Source organism: Micromys minutus (assembly GCF_963924665.1).
Source record: "Micromys minutus genome assembly, chromosome: 8".
NCBI lineage: Eukaryota > Metazoa > Chordata > Mammalia > Rodentia > Muridae > Micromys > Micromys minutus.
The window spans coordinates 30428896-30454537 of record NC_137977.1 but is presented as its reverse complement, the minus strand read 5'-3'; positions in this window follow the sequence as shown (position 1 = coordinate 30454537).

The window sequence follows — 25642 nt, the reverse complement described above, 5'->3', positions numbered from 1 at the left end:
TATCTTAGTGGCCTTCTTCTTTATAGTAAGCACATTGATCTTTGTCAAGAGGCTCCCACCTAGTGCCAGACTTGATTCCTAACTCCCTGGCCCTTCACTACTGTGGCCAAAATCCTACAAATTCCCTTTTTGTCTACTACCCTCCAGTCCTCTCTTTCCTCTGCCTTCTGCTTCTTTCTTTCTCGCTTCTCTTCCTCAGTCTCCTCCTTATGAAACACTTTCTCTGATTCCTTCACCAAATCCTGCAAGGTATAGTTTTGGAACCCCTCTAGCCATTGCAACTTTCTCTTAATATCTGATGCTGACTGCTGTATAAAGGCCATAGCCACCTCTGCCTGCTGACCCTCAGAGGTTGGGTCAAGGTATAACCCCTGTAAGCTTCCATTAAACGTTCAAGAAACACAGACGGCAGTTCAACAGGTCCCTGAAGAACCTCTCTTACCTTAGCCAAATTCGTGGTTCACCTTGCGGCTCCCTTGAGACCTGCCACTAGAGCCCAGCAGTAGACCTTGAGACATTCCTTACCTTCTGCAGAGTTGTAATTCTAGTCAGGGCGGATCAAGGGAAAAGCTGCATCTATAAGATTAGTGAGATTGGTGGGGGTCCCATCTGGTCCTGGAACATTTTTTCTAGCTTCCAGGAGGATCCTCTCCCTCTCTTCCATAGTAAAGAGGACCTGCAAAAGCTGCTGGCAGTCGTCCCAAGTGGGCTGATGAGAAAACATCAGGGACTCAAGGAGTCCCATCAGGCCCGAGGGGTTCTCTGAAAAAGAGGGGTGGTTAGTTTTCCAGTTATACATATTGGCTGATGAAAACGGCCAATACTGTAGCGGGACTAGTTCTTCCGGAGCTGGGGCGGGTCCATAAGCCCGTAATGGTAGGGTAATAGCAGAGCCAAGCCCCGTGCCATCTCTCCCTGGGCTTCGACCCCGGGGGCTTCGGGTCCCGGCCGCTGGTCCTGTTTCAGAGGCCGTCTGGGAGTCAGTGGGAGTTGGCGCCTGTGGGGGACTTGCATAAGAAGCCGGTTGAGGGTATGTGGGTGGAGGGTTGTCGAGGAGAAGAAAACCATCATCAATTTCAGGATAGATCTGCGTAGGGGCCCATGGAGCAGGTGCCAGCTTGTCTGGAGGAGGTACTTTTGGTTTCGTGGCCAAGGCCACCGTGGCCGTTTCTGCCCCCGCTGTCCAGGGTCTCACCCAGGATGTCGGGTTTTGGACCAGGTCCTCCCACACGATGATGTATGGAACCTGTTCGGGGTGTCCCCCTGAAGCCTGAAAAACAATTCGCTTAACAGTGGAGATGAGAGATAGATTAAAAGTTTCCTCCGAAGGCCATCCTATGCCAAAATTCGGCCATTCGGAGGAGCAGAAAGTCTGCCACGGTCCTTTCCTAACTTCAACAGAAAGATTATGGGCCCTTGTCTTAACGTCCATCCAATGGTCCAAAGTCAGTGTTAGTGGGGTCGTCACAGTCTGGCCCATTTCTAGTTCTGACACACACACAAAAAACACTCACAGATACTACAAAACAGAGAGACAAAGTCAGTCGCCGACCTCGAGTCGACCCGAAATCCTGAAAAGAGCCAGATGGCCCAGAATTGGCCCTCTGACACAGATCGTCAAGGAGAAAAACTGATCTCCTGACTTTTCCCGCGGGGGTCCACCAGCGTCCCTGGTCCTCCCCCTGTCCTCCTGGGACATCTCCCAGGGCGAGCAAACGGCAGACACCCGGACACGTCTATCCCCTTCCACTCCGCTCCTCCCTTGGAAGAGCAGACTCGGTTAGAGCGTTTGCGAATACAGAACTGCAATTGCACCAGACCTCTGAACAATCCACAAACACAGAATCACAATCTGGACAATCCACAAACACAGAATCACGATCTCCAGACACAGAGTCACAACAGGACAACAAGGAAAGAAAGGAAAGAAAATCCTTACCTCCAAGTAGGTCTAGGGCCCCTGGGTGGTCGCGCAAATCCAGGACGAGCCCCCAGATGAAAGACCTTCGAAGGGAGACTCTCACTCTAATCTTAGGAGAGGCGCACACCCAGTGAGGCACCAAGACCAGACTTGCTGTAATCGCACGAGGAAGTTTATTGAAAGTGAAACAGAATGAGAAGAGATCTCAGGCCAGCATGCTGGGGTCGAGACTCATACACCACGCAGGGGTAGAGGAGTTCGACCCCGGCCTGAACTTGTAACGGGCTTATAAAGGCAAAAATCACAAAGGAGGGGGAGGACAGGGGGAATGAGGAAATTCAAAGCGGGCAATGAGGAAATTCAAAGGGGAAGAATCATACATTTTTTTATCAGTGCACCCGGGGTACATCTAGGGCGTTGAAACATTCCACAGAGGTCGTCCGGACCTTCCGCGATTATTTTAGGAACTCAAATCTCAAGAAAGTGGGATTTCCTGGGAGCGATTTCCTGCAGAGGAAATCCCTAGGGCAAGGAATCAGTGTCCTTTAACAACCTTTTACTCTTCAGTAGGCTATTTCATTGCTTACTTGTCTTTAACTTTTTATCTCATATGAAATATTATCAGTTTTCTCTCAAGGACCCATGAGTATTTCCTTTGTGTTATTTCTCACATCTATAATTATTTACTCACCTATCATTTTTCTGAGTATTTCTTGCTCAGTGCATTAAAGAATAAAATCTGTAATATTGAGTACCGTGGCTTTCTACCCATCAAGATAAATTCAGTGTTTTATTTGCTTGTTTGGTTTTTGTTTTCTTTTGGAGTCAAGGTTATTCTTTTTAGTGCTCGCTGTCCTGGAATTTGCTTTGTAGACCAGGATGGCCTGAAATTCAGAGATCTGCCTGCCTCTGCCTCCCAAGTACTGGAAATAAAGGTATGGCCTACCATGACCCTTTAAGTTCAGGTCTTAACACAGTCAGTGGATAGGCTAACATAATGTATATTTTTGAAACCTATATCATTTACTACTATGATTTCATTATAATAAATAAAATATATTGGTTTTGGGGACTTACAACCTTATATGCCAACAAACAAATATTTTAAAAAGACCATTAAAAGCTTTCTTTAGAGTAATTTAATTTATCTAAAAGAAAATGAAGTCTTCATGAATTACCTGACTCTATAATTTTATTAGAAATTCTCAAAATGTTGAGATTTTACTTCTTTACACAATTAAAAATATTTTGATTGCCTCATCTTGGCATCAAATGGATAGAGACTCGTGATTATGTTAAATAACATAGAATGGTCAGGACAGCATGCCCCTCCCCCAAACGGTAATCAGTCTCAACCTTTAGATAGAGAAGCCCTGAATTAAATCTTAAAAATTGAGTTTAAGTAGAAAATTTCAGTAGCTTCTTGTGTTTTGGCAAGCAGTCACTGTATACCCACCTATCATTGGTTTTCTAAGCTATAAATCCATTTATGATACACCTTGTTCACATATTTCTGATACTAATAACCAAAAATACATTGGGGTTGCTAAATTTTAGGACTTCCAATACAATCTTGTGAAGATTGTGTTACTCTGCTGTTGTATGTATTACTCACTATTTTTTGTTGTTGTTGTTGCTGTAATGAAATGCTGGACCAAAGGAATGTAAGGAATTTATTTGGTTCATTTGGAGAGTTCAGATATAAATGATTGTGGACTGATGTCTGTCTATATGCAGGGCATGTCAGTAAAGTCTGCAGTGGCCAGTTCACTGAGCTAACCATGGAGGCAGAGACCACCAGGAACAGAGAGTAGCAGGAGGTAGTCTGGCATGGTGCCTGGTATTACCTCCACTTTTATTAAATAGTTACTACCACAAATGACAGCTTGTGTTTACTAGATACCTTTTAAATCTCTTCTGATTTTTGGTGGTTGTAAATGTGGCTTCATTTAGTAAAGCCAGAACTATAGATTTTTAGCTTGGGGTAGAAGATTTATATTTATATCAACTAAGTGCTCTTGGATTCCAAGAATGCTCCATTATTCCTCTATTTTTTCTATTCATTGGGACCAACGGAATGAGTTAAATTTCTATGCTATCACTGTTTTATCCACTCAAGTAATATCTATCTATTTTAAGTCCAAGACTAGACTGTTTTCTATTTATCCTCATGGCCTGGAACCCTGCCCAAGAATGCTAGATCAAGTCTACTTTTGCTTGTAGAATTCAACACTGTAAACTTGACTGGATGTCTAAGGAAGGTTTTTATAATTTCAGACCATAATACTTATCCTCCTCCATGAGGAATCCCTGCCCCAGATTTAAAGCCAAATAACACTAATGCTCCTAGTCTAATGACAACAGCAAAAATTCTTGTTTTCAAGACACTGCTAAGTATATTATATGTGTTTTCTCATGGGAATTTTATATAAAAATTATTGCTTTCATATTACAGATATATGAACTTGAGCTTAGAAATTAAATAATATATTCGATCTTTGAACTGTTAAGCTGAAACATGGACATTTTTAACTTGTCCACAACATAAGTATATTATTACTTGTCTTTAGCCATATCTTCCCTATATATATTAAACTGTGTTAGCTGACCTGGGATACCTAATTTCATATATATACTCTATAATGGAGTGCCTGCCTACCACTTTCCCATTACAGTAGGTAGATAGAATTCCACAGTATACCAATCTCCCAGCCACTGAAATGTCCTGCCTAGAATTAGTGCCAAGATGTGACATATCATCTATAGGATCTTCGTCAGTGTGCTATGCAACTGATAACACATTTATCCCATGTTCCACTCTGCTGATAATGATTGTTGAGACATTGATGACTAGTCTGTGTTTAATAGAATTAGACAGTGGTAAAACCATAACCAGACCCTGTTTATCTGCCCTGAATCATGAAAGATTTACATTTGTTTCCCCACAAATTCATGTAAGTTACTTAAGGAATTTGGAAACCATACAGAGTCTCATCCATCTTTGTTAAAATGTATGCAGATTAAATCCTATGCAGTTGCCTGGGGCTAGACACCACCAACCTCTTCAGCCTTACTCACTGCCTCATTGTCTACATTAACCCATATACTAGAACAATTGTCTAGTCAGTGTAGGACACAGCCACAATCATCCCACAGTCTATGAGCCAGTAGATTCAAAAAATATTATGTAGAGAGTGTAAGAAACATAACACCTGATTAAAGTGACAGATATGTAAGATCCCTTCGTAGTTCTGGTTAGAAATCCAAAGATTATGTTAATAGATTTATCAGTAGATAAGAGTTCTTGCTGCACAAGCAGAAGGGATTGAGATAAATCCCAATCTGTAAATAAAGAGCCTGTTATAGCTGTAGAGTGGGTTTGCCAGATGATGATCAGATTGTAGCCCGATGCTAATACTGCTTTCTCAAAACCTGGTTGTCACAGAGAGGAAAGAAACCCCATGTAAGACCCAGATGACACCTTGTGACCTTCTCCACAGTTATTTCTGATTGGTAAATAAAGATACCAAGAGCTGATAGCTAGGCAGAAGGTTTAACCTAGGCTGTAGGTCTCAGGAAAATCACAAGGAGAAGAAGGTAATGAAGCGAGAAGCTGCTGTAGGGTAAGATTCTTAATATAGTGGCTATGTGGGTTAGGCTGGCTAACTGGAGTTAAGAGCAGCTCAGAAGAAAAATGACAAATTATATGATGGGATTGTTGCCTGGGAAATAGACATACGGGTGCAGAGGACAGATATTCTCCCAGTTTGTGTGTTGATTAAGGCTGAATATAGATATACAGGTTGTTTGTGTCTTTTATTTAGAAACTAAATGGTCAAAGGTGAGGTAGAAACCCCAGTTTGGAATTAAAATAGTCTACAACATAGCTGCATGTACCTGTAATACCAGCACAGTAAAGGGCAGAGACAGGCCTTCTGCAGATGGCTGACTGTCTGGCTTCATGTTCAGTAGAGACTTTCTCAAGTGAATAATGTCACCAATGACAGAGAAGAGCACTCAGTATCCTTCCTTAGTTCCTACTCAAAGGCATCTATACCATGCCCACAGACCATATTCACATATACTGTTTAAAAGGAGAAAAAAATAAAAGAAGAAAGCAACCTCAATTCATTTCCTGAAAATTCTGAGTGCTCATATAAGACAATTATTCTTTTTCAGATTTAGTTTCTTTACTCATGTTGGAAATCTTTACTGTCCCACTAAGCCCAAATCTTAAAAGGAACACATGGAGTTTAGTCTATTTAGTATTGCTGATGCTAGTTTAAGGCTATGAAAATTCTAGATATTAAGGATAAACAAATCTGTCACTTTTAAGTCCCTATCTATGCATATATAGGCATGAGTAAATATATGTAAGTATATTAATATATATTTTTGTCTTGTGCTCCATAACCAAGCTTATTTTAGCTCTATCCTCATAAGGTAATACATTCCTAAAACATGGGTTAGATCTGCTTTAATTTTACTTTTTGGGAACCAGAATGTTTTTTCTTCTTTCTGCATGGCCCTTCCAAGATAAACACATGTGGAGTTTAGATGGTTCAGCCTGGGCCTGTTATGTCTTGGTGTCATGATTTCCTGTATTCTATTTTGCAATTTAAATTCTTGGTGATTACTTTTTATTTTTGTTGTTTATATTTCCTGGATCTGCCAGCAATTTCTGTGAAACACAACACAGATCTTTCTCTTATGCAAGTCAAATACCCATTCTAGGTGTAAGGCTGTGAATGAAGAATGTGGTAATGTGGCTGAGCCATTGATTTATAGTGAGACAGAGATAATTAACTACAATCCTTTTTATACACATGGTATGTAGCATAGGTGTTCAAGAATTTGGGAGGTGGAAGTTTCATCCTAATGGAACCAAAACCAGAGAGCAGGTGGGAAAGTGACAAGTGAAAGAGGGAACATTCTTCAAGCTACTGCCTGGAAAATTGTGAAGAACTGTGTGAGGGAAGAGAAATGCAGTGAGCAAATATATCAGTCCTCAACCCCATCTTTGTGGACTTTGTGGACCACAACTCTTTATTTACCAAGACCATTGTTATTTCCCGTATTTTGCTGATCAGTCACCATAGCAAAGTAATGAGGGATCTTTTCACTTTATTACAGTGCATGTTGGACAATGAACTTGAGTGTTTTTTCCAAGCTCCATTGTACAGTAATTGGAGAAGACCAGATGATGCATTTTGATCTTTTTATGAATCAAAAAACCTGTTCCTCAGGACAACATATCTATGGTTTCATTAATTTCTATGTTTGTCTAATCAAAAAAAAAAAAAAAAAAAAAAAAGCAATCACATGAGCAAACAAAAAAAAATCTCAGTAAATTAGTTGCTTAATAAAATACAGTTATTTTTAAGAGAGAGAAAGATCATGTAGTCAGGTACGTAAAAAGGGAGGAAGATATGTGAGAAGTTGGGGCAGGAGAAAGAATGTGATCAAAATGCATACAATTCCCAAATAACAAATTAAAAATATTTTAAAGCTTAGAAAAACAAAATAAAATAATAATTATAAAGACATATGTGATTCAGAAGTTGTTGAAAATGAATCTTAATGCTCTTATAGATCTTTTAGAGCCTCAAAATAACCTCAGAAGACCCTCCTTAACATAGGATTTTCAGCCCCTTTATTGTGAATCACTACTGTAACATAGTTTGCAAAATGGCCTATTTGAGACACTGTCTCAATTAAAAAGACCTTAATACACAGGGATGAGTTTTCTCACATAACAGGAAGTGCAGAGAGATAAAGCAAATCTCAAGCCCAATGACTCAGTAGCAGAGTTTGCATCATCTTTAGGTAAGGTCAAACTGACTGCAGTGCTTCAAGGTACAAAGCCCTAAGAGAAAAGACCACTTTGCCTTCAGCCATCATTTAAGAGAAGTAGAGGCTCGCACTGCCCCAGAAACAACTCACAGACTGTATGAAGTCCAATAAATAAAGAAAACAAAACAAAACAAAAAAATGTCTATACAACAAGAAAACTTTGACTATTTCCATGTTACATTTTGTTTTACATGTACTTTATGCTCATTGTAACTATTAAGTTTTCAATGCATACTATCAAACCTTTAAAAAAAATCAAGTACTGACTAAAAAATATATTCATACAGTTTTATGTAAAAATTATTTTTAAATCTGAAAAAAAGTACTGACAAAAATGTATTGTATAATTTTATGCAAAAAATGCTTAAAATCTGCACATTTATCTTTATTTTGTAAAATAAAGTTGTTTTAAAAAAAGAGAGAAGTAACATTTCCTCTAAGAGAAGCTGGTAAGGATATGGAGGAAATGGAACACTCCTCCACTGTTGGTGGGGTTGTAAGCTGGTGCAACCATTCTGGAAATCAGTCTGAAAGTTCCTCAGAAAATTGGACATAGTACTACCTGAAGACCCAGCTATTCCACTCCTGAGCGTATACCCCAAAGATGCTCCAACATATAATAAGGATACATGCTCCACCATGTTAATAGCAGCCTTATTTATAATAGCCAGAAGATGGAAATAACCCAGATGTCCTTCAAAAGAGGAATGGATACAGAAAGTGTGGTACATTTACACAATGGAGTACTACTAAGCTATTAGAAACAATGACTTTACAAAACTCCTAAGCAAATGAATGTATCTAGAGAATATCATCCTGAGTGAGGTAACCCAGTAACAAAAGAACAGTCATGATATGCAGTTGCTGATAATTGGATACTAGCCCCAGAAAGTTCTGAATACCCCAGAAACAACTCTCAGACCTTATGAAGCCCAAAAATAAGGAAGACCAAAATATGGAAGCCTCAGTCCTTCTTAGAAAAAAAAAGAAATAAAAGAAAAAATATGCATTCATCATATATTATTATGTAACAAATTATGTGAGCTATAATAATATTTTATAAAATAAATAAATTTTAAAAAATAAATGATTTTTTAAAAGAAGCTCAGTTTCACTGGCTTTCATTGAGTTCAGGTCATTCTTGAGCTCATAACTCTCCAGAGAAATACAATTCTCATCACATCAGCCAGTCTAGGCCTTCAGCTATAGGTAAGCTCAGTCTTCCTTGAGGCATAAGACTAAAGTGTATCATTAGAATGGTACAGGACCCAGAAGATACAGTGCTTGAGTGGATATTTCAATGCTGTTTGACACAATTGTCCTAACTGCATACAGCACAATCACAGCAGTCAAGGAATGGGAACACTCTAAAGGTTCATCAGTTGAAGTTTAAGTAAATAAATGGAGCGCTATCCAGAAATAAAAATGACAAAACACTGTCATTTGCAGCAAAGACAAAACTGAAGAATGAGACAGGATGGCTAGAAATATACACAATGCATTATCCCACTCTTACATAAAATCTAAAACAAATCCCCTCACAGAAATGAAAAGTACAGCACCTGGAGGACAGTGGGAATGAAGGAGGAAGAGGAAAAAACGTTGATCAATGTGTGCTAAGTACACGGTTAGCTAGAAGAAATAAATAGTTTACTTTAAAACCTGCTCTTGACAGTTTAATTGGTGACATAATATTGTTTATAATTTTTCAAACTAAATGACAAACACTTGTATCCATTATAGGGCTGGACTGCTACAGTAACTCATTCATGTGGTACTACAACCAACAAGTACCAGACGGGTGAACTGCATGCTGATGATCTGGACTGGTGCTTCTTTAACAGTCCCCATTTGTTCTCTGACAAGGTTTTGTGCAACATTTGCTATATAGGCATACAGTCATTTACTGATGCATTATGAAGAACAGCAGTAGGAAATTGTTAGTCTTTTCTGTAATTAAACCATTCTGTTTCTGTAAGAACAGAAAACTTCCTAAATACTTGAGAAAAAGGTTACAACTCATAACATGTAATATTCTGTTCATTTTTATATGGACTGAGACACAAATATGTGTGTGATTATTATTCTTGGGTTAGAGCTAAGGCTTCTATTATCAACTTAAGGAAGAAAAAGTTGATTCTGGTTAATAATGTAAAGGTAAAATTTTTTTTATGCAAAAATTGTGGGAGCAGTAGTGTAAGGCCGGTAACACCTTTATCTGTCTCACCAAACAGAAGAAAGCAAATTCTCGGGCTTCCTTTAATTTCTTGCTGGATTTCACCCTGAACCAGGCCATGGGATGCTTTCATCCATTTTTAGGCTGGGTTTTGTCACTTCTGTTAAGAAAATCTGAAAATTCTTTTGTGGATATGCCTAGTATTATGTCTGCTCATTGATTCTAGATGCTGTCTACTTGGCGGTCATTAAACATTACAGAGGTCATTGCGATTGCAGCATAAAGAAAACATTCTGTATTCAGAGTACAAAAATATCCTACCATGCCCAGTTGGAGAACGAACACCAGGGCTCAGGCTCATGCATGCTAAGCACACATCCTGCCAACTCACCTAAATATTCAGCTTTTTTAAAAAATTAATTTTCTTACAACTTTATTTTAAAAAAAGATACATGTACTGATTTTTAAAGGCATTTTGGCATAAAACTATATAAATATATTTTTGTCAGTATGTGATTTTAAAGGTTTGATAGTTTGTATTGAAATCTTACTAGTTACCATAAGCACAATGTACATGTTAAACAAAAACATAACATGGAAATAGTCAAAGTTTTCTTGGTATGTATAGATTAAACATAATGACTTTTAAATACCAAAAATTGTCACAAGGCTATCTTCTTAGCTCTTGAGTTATTAGTGATTTAAGGTTTAGGTGTACACTACTCTGAGAGGGTGCTAGGGTGCTATACAGATATTGTTTTTTATTTCTATGAAGGACTGAGGCCTCCACGTTTTGATCCTTCTTTTTGTGAGCATCATATGATCTGTGAGTTGTTTTTTGGGTATTCAGAGCTTTCTGGGGCTACTATTCAATTATCAGTGACTACATATTATGTCTGTTCTTTTGTGACTGGGATACCTCATTCAGAATGATATTCTCTAGATACATCCATTTTCCTAGGAATTTCATAAAGTCATTGTTTCTAATAGCTGAGTAGTACTCCACTGTGTAAATATACCACAATTTTTGTATCCATTCATCTATTGAAGGACATCTGGGTTCTTTCCAGCTTCTGGCTATTATAAATAAATATTTTGCTCTTACTACCTGTCTTCTTTTCTTGTGTGTTCATGGCGGGTGTTGCTGTGTTGTTATAACTGTTGTTATGCATGTATGTAAGCTGCATGCAATTCCATGGGCTCAATTCAACTTGAATTATATTTATCACTTCTACCATATTCTATGAGACAGCTTCTCTCTCTCTCTCTCTCTCTCTCTCTCTCTCTCTCTCTCTCTCTCTCTCTCTCTCTCTCTCTCTCTCACTCACTCTCTCTTTCTCTGTGTTTCCCACATTTTCCCTTTTCATTCTTTCCCTCTCCCTCTCTCCCCATCTCTCTGTATTTCTCCCTTTTTGTCACCTCTCTTCATTCTCCCCTTTCTCTTTAAACCCAAACTTTACTCATTGCCCAAACTGGCTGTCTAGGAATTTACCTGTTCCTGTAATCCTTCAATTTTGCCAGGACTATGCCCATTTTATTTTATTATTTTATGTTAGGTGCTAGGAATTAGAACTTGGCTCCTGGGTTTTCATAGCAAGGAATTTTCCAACTGAGCCATCTCTAAATGTCTCAGGCCAACTTTCAAAAGCTATTACCTTGAAACCCAACATAGTATACCTAAGTGTTACTACAGCACTTACAAACAGTCAGGAAGATCATCAAAAGTTTAAGGTTAGCATGGACCACATTGTAATACAGGTTCTCAAAAGATATTTTGACCCTTATAAAAGACAAACATAACTTAAATTGAGGTTCTATGATACATTTTAAAGAATTATAAATTTAGAAAAGGGTATGTTCTGTAAGTTCAGGGCCAAGAGTGCAACAAAGCAACAAAGACAAGTGTTGTTAAGAACTCCTCAGATTGATTACATAATTGACTTTAATTTTTATGTCATTTCATGTTCAGAAACCTTTCACTGTTGCCAAAAATTTTTATGACACCCATTACACAAGGACCTCATACAGGATTCCAGTTTGAGGAGCTAAGTTTTGCGGAATTACATATTCAACATAAACTGATTATTTCCGCAAAGGTCAGTGGAGCTGACCTCTGACTGTGTACAAGGTTGTATTAACTGAAGTCAGATGGAAAGTATCCAAAAGTGCTCTCTAATCAACTTGAAGAGATAGCTCATCATTTAAGAGCTGAGACACTCATACATATAAAATAAGAAGAAAGACTTACAAGTAATAAACTAATAGTTTCAAGTCTAGATAAAATTAAGATTAAAAATGTAATCCTTTGAATACACAATTTAGACCCCTTCCAAATAAAATCTTATTTTTTCATCAGAAAGCAATGAAGACATTGTTGTTGTTATTACCTTTGTTACAGAGTCTACAGATGAGGAAACTGAAACCAAGGAGAAGTTAAGCAATTTTCCCAGGTGTGTTAAGTGCTGCAGATGGGAGAGCTGAAATCATACTCCTGTCAATCAACCATCACTAGTAATCATTCAAGTAGCATTGGCTATAATGCATATCATATTCCACTTATGTCAAAATCGCATGGACTGCTTAGTTAAAACTGTAAACTACTCAGTACCATGATATGGTAACCCTGAGATGGATCTAAGAACTGTACATTCTTTGGAAAGTATCTGAGTGACCAGACATTTAAATATACTAAAAATATCATGTATAATTGAACATGCCTGTAATCCTAGTACTAGAGAGAAGGAAGCATCAACTATACAATAAGTTTAAGAACTGGAGACTTGGCCTGGTGAGACTGCTCTGCAAGAAGCCGGAGTGCAGAGAGGTCTGGTACTAGCTCAGGGAAAGCGCCATGCCCATTGGTTCAGAGGAGCAGAAACTACTCCTTAGGGACATGGTTGCCACCCAGAGGGGCAGTGTGTGCAGAACAAACGCTCAGGCCATCTGCCACCATGAACAGTGGAGATCCAGGATTGCAGGCCTAGTGAGACTGCTCTGCGAGATGTCTGAGCCGATCTCGTGAAAAGCGCGTCCCCCACCTTGGTTCAGGGGAGCAGGAACTCAGCTGTAGTGACTCAGTATCTACCCAGAGAGCCCATGCCTGCAGAACAAATGCTTAGTCCATCTGCCACCAGGAATAGCAGAGATCCAGGAACACAGGACAGGTACATGAGAGAGACAGGAACCAATCACTGACAACAAGACCATGTATAATCATAGACAACAAGATGGGAAAAGGACAGTGAAAGAACTTACCCAATGGAAATCAAGACAACCTTGCAACACCAGAACCCAGCTATCCCATCAAAGCAAACAGGAGAATACCAAACACTCCAGATAAAGAAGACTCAGACCTGAAATAATACCTAAAGTTGATTATAGAGATCCTTAAACAAGAAAGGGAGAAAAAGCATAAAGAAACAGAAGCTTTCAAAGTGGAAACAAGATAAACACTCAAGGAAATCAAAGAACTAGAGGAAAACAGAACCAACGAGATGAAGGAATTGAAGAAGTAATTTAAAATGGAAATGAAAACAATAAAGAAAACACTAAAAGAAACAACCCTAGAGGTAGAAAACATTAAAAAAATCAGGAGTCACAGATGCAAGCATCTCCAACAGACTACAAGAGATGGAAGAGAGAATTTCAGGGGCCAAAGACAACATGGAAAACAAAGAAAAAACAGTCAGAGAAGATGCAAATCCAAAAAGCTCCTAAGTCAAAATATCCAGGAGATCCAGAACACAATGTGAAGACCAAACATAAGGATAATAGGAATAGAAGAAGGCAAAGAATATCAACTAAGAGGCACAGTAAATATCTTCAACAAAATCATAGAAGAAAACTTCCCTATCCTTAAGAATGACATGACCATGAGCATAAAAGAAGCCTACAGAACTCCAAATAGAGTGGAACAGAAAAGAAATACCTCCCAACACATAATAGTCAAAACTTAAAGTGCCCAAATCAAAGAAAGAATACTAAAAGCAATAAGGGAAAAAGGTCATGTAACATATAAAGGCAGACCAATCAAAATCACATCTGACTTCTCAACAGAGACTATGAAACCTAGAAGATTCTGGACAGACATCATGCAGACCTTAAGAGAACACAAGTGTCAGCCCAAGCTGCTGTAACAAGCAAAACTCTCAATCACCATAGATGGAGAGATTAAGATATTCCAGGAAAAAACTATATTTATACAATATCTAAAAACAAACCCAGCACTACAATGAATTATAGGTGGAAAACCCAATACAAGAAGAGAAATTACATCCTAGTAAAAACAAGAAAATACCTAGGCAAGAAAACCAAAAGAAGAAAGGCACAAAGGCATAATTCTACCTCTAAAAGCAAAAGTAGCCAAAAACAGCAACCACTATTCCTTAATATCTGTTCACATGAATGGACTCAATTCCCCAATAAAAAGACATAGGCTATCAGACTGGATACATAAAAAGAATACATTTTGCTGCATACAGGAAACTCACCTCAGAGATGAGGACAGACACTATCTCAGAATAAAAGGTTGGGAAAAAAACTTCCAAGCAAATGGCTCCAGAAGCAAGCTGGAGTGCCCATTCTTACATCGAATTAAGTAGATTTTCAACCAAAAGTTAACAAAAAAAATAAGAAAGGACACTTTTTACTCATTACAGCGAAAATTTGTTAGGAGGAACTCTCAGTCCTTAACATATGTGCTCCAAATACAAGAGCACTCATATTCATAAAAGAAACCCTACTAAAGCTCAAAAAATACATTGTACCCTACAAAATAATAATGGGAGACCTCAACACTCCACTCTCATAAATGGACAGATCATGAAAACAGAAACTGAACAAGGATGCAGTGAAACTAGCAGAGGTTATGAACCAATTTTAAGTAATAGACATCTACAAAACATTTCATCCTTAAACAAAAGAATACACCTTCTCTCAGCACCTCACATCAAATTTCTCCAAATTTGAACATATAATCGATCATAAAACAAGCCTCAATAGATATAAGAAGATTGAAATACTCCCATGCATCCTATAAGATCACCATGATCTACGGCTGGTCTTTAATAACAACAAAGACAAACAAGGGCCCATATACACATGGAAACTAAACAATACTCTGTTAAACAATAGCATGGACAAAGAAGAAATAAAGAAAGAAATTAAGAATTTTCTAGAATTTAATGAAAATGAAAACACAACATAACCAAACCTATGCGATGCAATGAAAGCAGTACTGAGAGGAAAACTGATAGCTCTTAGTGCTTCCAAAAGTAACTGGAGAGAGCATACACTAGCAACTTGACAGCACAGTTGAAAGCTCTAGAACAAAAGGAAGCAGATAAACACAAGAGGAATAGACGGCAAGAAATAATCAAACTCAGAGCAGAAATTGACCAAATAAAAACAAAAAGAACTATTCGAAGAATCAACAAAACCAAGAGCTAATTTTTTGAGAAAATTAACAAGATCGATAAACTCTTAGCTAGACTAACTGGAGGACTGGAGGGCAAAGAGAGAGTATCCAAATTAACAAAATCAGAAAGGGAAATGGGAACATAACAACTGACACTGAGGAAATTCAAGAAATCATGAGATTTACTACAAAAGCCTGTACTCAACAAAAGTGGAAAATCTAGAGGAAATTTATGAATTCCTAGACAGATACCAGATACTAAAATTAAACCAGAAGCAGTTAAACCTTCTAAACAATCCTATAACACCTAAAGAAATAGAAGCAGTCATCAAAAGCCTCCCAACCAAAAAAATCCCAGGTCCAGATGGGTTCAGTGTAGAATTCTATCAGACATTTATGGACGACCAAATCTCCAAACTTTTCTACAAAATAGAATCAGATGGAATACTCCCTAACTCATTTTTTGAGGCCACAATAACCTTCATTCCTAAACCACACAAAGACCCTACAAGGAAAGAGAACTTTCCACTTTCCACAGACCCATCTCACTTATGAACATTGATGCAAAAATACTCAACAAAATCCTTGAATACTATATTCAAGAACATATCAAAACGATAATTCATCATGATCAAGTAGGCTTAATCCCTGGGATGCAGGGATGGTTTAATATATGGAAATCTATCAACAAAATCCACCAAAAAACAAACTCAAAGTACAAAACCACATGGTAATCTCACTAGATGCTCAGAAAGCATTTGATAAAATTCAGCACCTCTTTATGTTCAAGGATTTGGAAAGAACAGGAATCCAAGGCCCACGCTTAAACATAATAAAAGCAATATACAGCAAACCAACAGTCAACATCAAACTTAACAGTGAGAAACTTGAAGCAATCCCACTAAAATCAGGGACTAGACAAGGCTGCCCACTCTCCCCTACCTATTCAATATAGTACTAGAATTCTTGGCAAAAGCAATTAGACAGAAAAAGGAAATCAAAGGGATACATATTGGAAAGGAAGAAGTAATAACATCACTGTTTGCAGATGACATGATAGTGTACATAATTGATCCCAAAATTTCACCAGAGAATTTCTACAGCTAATAAACAAGTTCAGCAAATTGGCTGTATGTAAAGTTAACTCAAACAAATTAGCCTCCTTCCTTTACTCAAAGAACAAACATGTAGAGAAGGAAAATAGTAAAAAGATACCGTTAACAATATTCACACACAATATGAAATATCTTGGTGTGACTCTAACTAAGCAAGTGAAGGACCTGTATGACAAGAACTTCAAACCTCTAAAGAAGAAAATCGCGGAAAAATCTCACAAAATGGAAAGATATCCCATGCTCGTAGATTGGAAGGATCAACATTGTAAAAATGGCCATCTTACCAAAGTAATCTACAGATTCAATGCATTAAAATTCCAACCCAATTCTTCATAGAGTTGGAAAGAGCAATGTGCAATTTCATCTGAAATAACAAAAGACCTAGAATAGCAAAATCCATCCTTAACAACAAGAAAACATCTGGGGAAATCACTATCCCTGACTTCAAGCTATATTACAAGGCAATTGTGCTGAAAACTGCATGGTACTGGTACAGAAATCAGCACGTGGATCAATGGAATAGAATAGAAGATCCAGAAATGAGCCCTCACATATATGGTAACTTGATTTTTGACAAAGAAGCTGTAAACATTCAATGGAAAAAGGACAGCCTCTTCAACAAATGATGTTGTTCCAACTGGCACTCAACATGCGAAAGAATGAAAATAGACCCTTTCTTATGTCCTTGCACAAAGCTCAAGTGCAAGTGGATCAAAGATCTCCACATTAAACCAGGTACACTGAAACTATTGGAAGAGAAAGTGGGGAAAACTTTAGAACACTTAGGCACAGGAAAAAACTTCCTGAACAGAACACCAATGGCTCATGCTCTAAGGTCAAATATCAACAAATGTGACTTAATGAGATTGCAAAGTTTGTGTAAGGCTAAGGACACTGTCAAGAAAACAAAATGGCAGATAACACATTGGGAAAAGGTCTTTAACAACCCCACATCTGATAGAGGCCTAATATCCAAGTTATACAATGAACTCAAGAAGCTAGATACCAGAGAATCAAACAACCCTATTAAAAAATGGGGTACAGAGATATACAAAAAGTTCTCAATTGAGAAATATTGAATGGTGGGAGAAGCATCTAAGGAAATGCTTGACATCCTTAGTCATCAGGAAAATGCAAATCAAAACAACCCTGAGATTTCACCTCACACCAGTCAGAATGGCTAATATCAAAAATTCAGATGACAACACATGCTGGCAAGGATGTGAAGAAACAGGAACACTTCTCTACTGTTGGTGGGGTTGTAAACTGGTATAATTGCTCTGGAAATCATTCTGGTGGCTCCTCAGAAAATTGGACATAGTACTACCTGAAGACCCAGTTATTCCATTTCTGGGCATATACCCCAGAGAAGCTCCAACATACAACAAAAGGCACATGTACCACAATGTTCATAGCAGCCCTATTTATAATAGCCAGAAGCTGGAAAAATCCAGATGTCCTTCAGTAGATAAATGGATACACAAATTGTGGTATAGTTATTCAATGGAGTACTACTCAGGTATCATAAACAATGACCTTATTAAATTCTTAAGAAAATTGATGTATCTAGAGAATATAGTCCTGAGTGAGGTAACCCAGTCACAAAAGAACAGACATAATATGCAGTCACTGAAGATTGGATACTAAACCCAGAAAGCTATGAACACCCCAGAAACAACTCACAGACTATATGAAGTTCAAGAAAAACAAAGAACAAAAAAAAGGACAAGAAAAATCATTTTTCTTAATCTCTACACACCAAGAAAACTTTTACCATTTCCAGTTTATGTCTTTTTTTACATGTACTTTATGATCATTGTAATTAGTAAGATTTATAGGCATACTATCAAACCTTTAAAAAAATCAAGTACTGACAAAAATTTATTCATATACTTTTATGAAAAAATGTTTTTAAAATCTGTACATTTATCTTTGTTTTTTAAAATAAAATTGTTCAGTTAAAAAGAAAAGAAAAGTAATAATAATTCTAGAACATATTGTTTGGTTGTAACAGAACATGTACTTCAATATAAATTAATTCTATTTAATTTTGGGTAATATAAATTTTAAAAGATGCATTTCATTGAAAATTATCTTTTAGGTGTTTCAGAAATCTTACATCCCTTCTAAATGGCAAATCTGTACATTTATTAGTATTTATTTATTTAAGAAAAATTCAAAATGAAGCCAGGAGATCTTGCTTACTGACAATGATGACTGTTTACTGTAAATGGGGCCTTAGAATAATTTCTAATTATCAAAACTGCATGTCAATAAAAACAATTTCATATTCCCTAAACTATTGTTTATGTACACATACCTCAAATTCTATTTTAAAAAATTTCATTTTTTAATAAAATATGGGGAAGTATATTTTTATATAAATCAATAGCAAACATTTAGGAGGGTGTTTCCAAAACTCTATAATAGGTGATGGTGACTCAGAGTAGAATGATTATTGTATAAGAAAAGACATTTAAACTTTTATTTTTGAGAATTTTATGTTGTACATAATGAATCATTTTTATTCTTTATTCTTCTTCTTTGCTTCTTCCCATGTCCTCCTCAATACATATCTTCCCAAACATCATGACACTGTTTTTATTTTGTCATTTTTAGTTAAAACCCAGCAGGTACATTTAATGCTTCCCATATGTGCATGGGTGTAAGGCCATCCACTGTAGCATGGGAAACCTAGTTATAGCAATAGCCTATGGAAGAATAAATCTACCTCTTCCAGAGACTATCCACCATCAATAGCTCCTAAATAATGTGAGTACCTGGACATCATCAGTCCCTTACAGGCCAAACTTCTGGGCTGACTTGGTCTGGTGCAGATTTTGTGCAAGTAACTACAGAAGACATAATATCATGATTGCAATGGCTGGGTCTTCTCAAGAAGACAATATTTCAGCCCAAAGCCAGAGGCAGCTTACTGGACTCACAGTCTGCCCGTAGAGAGCTGAGCACCCAGGAGTGATCTCTCTCCAGAGCCCCTGGGCCCACAGAAGCACAGGAGAGGTAAGCTCCAATCAGAGACAACAAGATCAAATAACATCAAAGATAACAGAATGGCAAGAGGCAAGCACATGAATCTAAGCAATAGAAACCAGGACAACCTGGCAACATTAGAACCCAGAGCTTCTACCATAGCATGTATTAAATATCCCAACACACCAGAAAAAAATTTTGGACTTAAAATCATACCTCATATTAATGATGGGAGGTCTTGAGAAGCACATGAATAACTCCCTTAAAGAAATACAAGAGAATACAGGTAAACAAGTGGAAGCCCTTAAAGAAACACAGGAGAAAACAAGCAAACAAGTGAAGGAATTGAACACAACCATCCAGAATCTAAAAACAGAAATAGAAACAAAGAAATCACAAAGGGAGACAATTCTGGAGACAGAAAACCTAGTAAAGAATCATATGAATCAGGAGTCATAGACACATACATCACCAACAGAGTACAAGAGATGGAAGAGAAAATCTCAGGGGCAGAAGATAAAATAGAAATCATTGACACAGCAGTCAGGTTAGCAAAAATCAAAAAGCTCCTAACCCAAAGCATCCAAGAAATCTAGGACACAATGAGAAGACGAAGCCTAATGATAATAGGTGTAGAAGAGAACAAAGACTCTCAAATAAAAGGCCCACTAGATACCATCAAAAAAGTATAGAAGAAAACTTCCCCAACATAATGAAAGAGATGACCATGACCATACAAGAAGCATACAGAACTCCAAACAGATTGTAACAGAAAAGAAATTCTTCCTGACATGTAATAGTCAAAACACCAAATGTTCAAAATAAAAAAGTATACTAACAGAAGTAAGGGGAAAAGGACAAGTAACATGTAAAGATAGACAGATCAGAATTACACCAGACTTCTCAACAAAGACTATGAAATCTAGAAGATCCTGGACAGACATACAAACCCTAAGACAATACAAATGCCAGCCCAGGTTACTATATCCAGCAAAAATCTCAATTATTATACATAGAAAAACCAAGATATTCTAGGACAAAACCAACTGTACACAATATCTGTCCACAAATTCAGCCCTACAAGGATAATAGATGAAAAACTCCAACACAAGGAGAAAAACTACACCCTAAAAAAGCAAGAAAATAATCTTGCAACAAAACCAAAAGAAGAAAAACACCCAAACATAATCCTACCTCTAACAACAAAATAACAGGAAACAACAATCACTATTCCTTAATATCTCTTAACATTGATGAAGTCAATACCCAATAAAATACATAAACTATCAGACTGGATACATAAACAGGATCCACCATTTTGCCGCACACAGAAAACTCATCTCAGTGACAAAGGCAGACACTAACTCAGAGTAAAAGGCTGAGAAAAAACTTTCCAAGCAAATGGTCTCAAGAAACAAACTGAAGTAGCCATTATAATATTGAATAAAATAGACTTTCAACAAAAAGTTATAAAAAAAAAATAAGAAAGGTAACTTTTTACTCATCAAAAAAAAAAAAAAATCTTTCAAGACAAACTCTCAATCCTGAACATCTATTCTCCAAATACAAGGGCAACGACAATCATAAAAGAAACTTTACTAAAGCTCAAAGCACATATTGCACCACACACAATACGAGTGGGAAACTTCAACACCACAATCTCATCAATGGACAGATCAGGGAAGCAGAAACTGAACAGAGACACAGTGAAACTAACAGAAGTTAGGAATCAAATGGATTTATCAGACATCTACAGAATATTGCATCCTAAAACAAAAGAATATACCTTCTTCTCAGCACTTCACAGCACCTTCTTCAAAATTGTCCACATAGTCACAACACAGGCCTCAATAGATACAAAGCAATCTAAATAATCCCATCAGATTAACATGTACTAAGGCTGGTTTTCATTAACAACAAAGACAATAAAAAAAACTACATACACATGGAAGGTGAACAATGCTCTACTCAATAATAACTTTGTTGAGGAAGAAATAAATAAAGAAACCAACATTTTCAGAATTTAATGAAAGTGAAGGTACAATATACCCAAACTTATGGGATACAATGAAAGTATTGTTAAGAGGAAAACTCATATCTCTGAGTGCCTCCAAAAAGAAACTGGAGAGAGCATATACTAACAGCTTGACAGCACACCTGAAATCTCCAGCACAAAATGAAGCAGATTCACCCAAGAGGAGTAGATGGCAGGAATTAATCAAACAGGGAGCTGAAATCAACCAAGTACACGCCAAAAGAACTATACAAAGAATCAGCAAAACCAGGAGCTGGTTCTTTGAGAAAATCAACAAGATTGATTAATACTTAGCCAGACTAACTTGAGGGCACAGATAGAGTATCAATATTAACAAAATCAGAAATGAAGGGGGAGACATCACAACAGAAACTGAGAAAATTCAAGAAATCACCAGACCCTACTGCAAAAGCCTATACTCCTCAAAACTTGGCATTCCTCAGTATAGGGGAATCCCAAGGCACTGAGGTGGAAGAGGGTATTTGGGAGAGGGAGGATCTTCATGGAGGAAAGGGAATGGGTCTGGTGGTAGGAGTAGGGGGAAAGGAGATAATATTTGAAATGTAAATACAGAGAATATCCAATAAAAAGGGGGGATCCAATATTTCCCAACATTCTTCTCGGTCCTCTAGCTTTCACATGCTCTCTGCAGTCTTCTGCTCTTGATGTTTGCTGAGCTTTAGTAGTAGTAGAAATCCATAGTTGTCTGATTTACTGTTCTCTCACAGGCACCAAGCAGACTGAACACAAAGTATAAGTCTCAAGTCTTAAGTGACCTCACGGTGTATTGTTAACTCTGGCTTTGGAGACCACATAAACTTCCAATCTCTTAGAATATTAAATACATTTTATAATAATCTATCAGCTACGAGGATTAGCATTCAGTCATAGATGAAGCACAGACATTTTTAATACATTTTACTTAGCAGAGCAACATCAGCACGTCTTTAATACCTGTCATCCCAGTGCTTGAACAAGTATAAAAACAAATTCTAAATTCACAGGGCAAAAGAAACTTGGTAAGTCACTAAAGAGAACCCTTTAAGTCTATATGAGGAAAATATTGAGTTTGCCCTGTTCCCATAAAAGTTATAGTAAATAACAACAGGACAATGTGAAATATTACATTCAAATTCACCACTTTATAGGAACAGTTTAGTTGTAACTGAGGATATGAGCTTCAAAGACAAATAGATATTGGTTTAGATTACTGCTCTGAAACTCACTATGTTCTGAGCTAATATTGACACTAACATTGGCTGCTGTGAACATTAAATACACAAGGATTATAGCTTTAGTGTGTAAGTGTGTCCAGTTACTATGAAATATGAGTTCCAGAGAAGGGAAGGACATTTAGTGAGTTATGCACTTGACCAAAAATAAGATTAAAATGGGACCAACATCAACTTGATTTTTATGGCAATGCATTTTCTTCACTTACTGAAATAGTTAAACTCTGACTGCAAGTCAAGTCTGTTCTGCTGTCTGCTCCTATAAACAATTAAGTCGTTGTGCTCTAAAACACCAAAAAAAAAAAAAAAAAAAAAGATCTGCTTAATGATGCTTTACAAAATAAGTTTGTTGGTTTTTGTGATGAATATTTTTGATCTCTAAAGATTAGAAGTTTTGTACCTAATTATCTGAGAAGCAGGTAAAAGTTTACCCTAATTCTTTCTTAGCCCATGTAAGTTTTACCCCCAAATGACAAAAATTTCTTCATAAAAGAGGTTCTTTTTGGATTGACTACTTTGGAAAATAACTGTGAGTTTCTTTACCTAATAGTTGATCTGGCTATTCCACTCACGAGTACTTAGTGAAAACAAGCAACATGTTTAAAATTTTTCTGGGCCATTAAAGAAGTTTTATTTTAGTGGGTATATATTGGAATAAATTTAATCATGTATCAACAAGAAAACAGGTAAATACATGATGATATATCCCTACAAATTATGAAAAAGTGTTACTGTTTACAGAAATAGAATACCTCTTCTAAATAAAAATTATTCATACATATAACCATATAGGCTATCTCAAAATAAATTTAAAATAAGAAATTAGGCAAATCATAAAGTATTATATATATATATATATATATATATATATATATATATATATATATATATATGATTGAAAATATTCCTAAGAAAATCTTAAATAGAAATATGATTAATTCTTATAAATGACCTTAAACCTAGTTGACTGGTAAAGCTAAGCAAAACAACTTGAACTAGAAATTATAAGTAAATATATCTATTAGATTAAGCTTAGCTAATCAGAGTCAGCCAAATAACTGATAAGGGCTCCCTTTTGTGAATTTTTTAGCAAACTCTAGCATCTATTTAAGTCACTCAAAGGTTAGACATAGAAGGAAGGCATGCCAACATCTGTAAAAGCACATGAGATATGACTACAGATAACACCACACCCAACTGTGAGAAGTGCAGTGTTTATTCTGAAATATTAGGAATAAGATGAGGGCAGGAAATCTTGCCTGTTCAACATAAACGAAGGCATATAGCTCAGGCTCACCTGAGACTCATTGTATGGTTGAGAGTACTCTTGAAAACCTGATCTTCCTGCCTTCACCTCCCACATGCCGGCATTGCAGGATTGGACAACCACACCTTTTTAAAGGTAGCATTTTCCCACACAGGTCTAGAGATTGGGTTACAGGAATACTGGGGAAACTCTACCATTAAGATAAATCCCTGGCTCTTTCATCATACAGTTTATGATACTGACTATTTTTAAGGTTTTTAAAATGCTTCCATACATCGCCAACTTAAATTTAGTATATATTCTGATGGTTATGTAGACAGTATAAAAAATATAAAAGAGTTAAACAAGCTAAAAGCAGGAAAAAATTATCTTTAGGATTATTTGAAGTTTTCTTTTTATTCAAATTTTATATCAAACTACGGATACTAAGAAATAACATCTCTTAATTAAAATTGTTAGTATTGAAATACTTTAATTTTCTATAATAGAAAAAGCTAATAACTATCTTATTAAAATATAAAATTTAATGAAAGTACAACATAAATATTTGAGTACAGATAATACATAATAGCTAGATGGTAGGTAGATAGATATATGCACAGATACATGATATTCATATATACACAAGTAGGTATGTATACAAACATATACACATATGCATAGAGACACACAAGTATATATATATATATATATATATATATATGTATGTATATGGAGATGATTATATAAGCAGATAGATGATAGAAGATACACAGATAGAATTTTTTTTTTAAATTACACACTGGAATAACATAAGAATTATTCAAAAATTTTCATGTGGTTATTAAGGAATAATTTTAATATATTTTACATAATTTAGTAGACTTCACAGGACTATTCAGAAGGGATAAATAGCTATTACTTTAAGGATTGTGAAGAAGGTACAGTATTCATATACAGGAATTAAACACTAAGAATATCTTGATTATTTTAACATACTACAGTTTTGTTTCATGCTATTTAACATGCCAGTTTAACACTACTCACATGCACTGTTTTTTTTTTTTTTTTAAACTGACTGTACTGTACCATATTCCCAGGTTTAAATGGCAGTATCTCAGGGGATTTTTCTACTCCTACATTCTCTGAATTGAAAACTTGATTTTCAAAGCAAGTGCTAGCTGGGTTCTTCCCAGATTTCTGGCTTTCTTTTTCTGGCAGCACTTCTGCCTTAATTCCTATTCCAAGCTCTGGAGGAGGCGTTCCTGTTCTGTATGTCAGAATGTGAGAAGGGACAGGGGTTGTGTCTAGGTAAGGAGTGGTTGACAATCAAAGAAACTAAAACCCATAGACCAGATGTAGGAACTGAAGAGAAGGGTGACATAAGGCATATAAATGTAGAGTTGTGGGTTGAAAGTTGATGTAGATGTGCAAAATATTGTGGCTTCTGAACTCTACTGATTAGCCATTTTGCATTGAACTGGCACACATCAATCTCATGTGATATTTTGTTATTGTCTTCCTGATCTCACAAGTTTCCAGTTCAGCATTATTGTAGGGTCTAGAGTCAGCCCAACAAGCCTCCACTGTCTGTAGAAACACAATAAAACAACTGTAGGACATCTTTCTCATTTCCTGTTTATTTGCCATTTTGGTC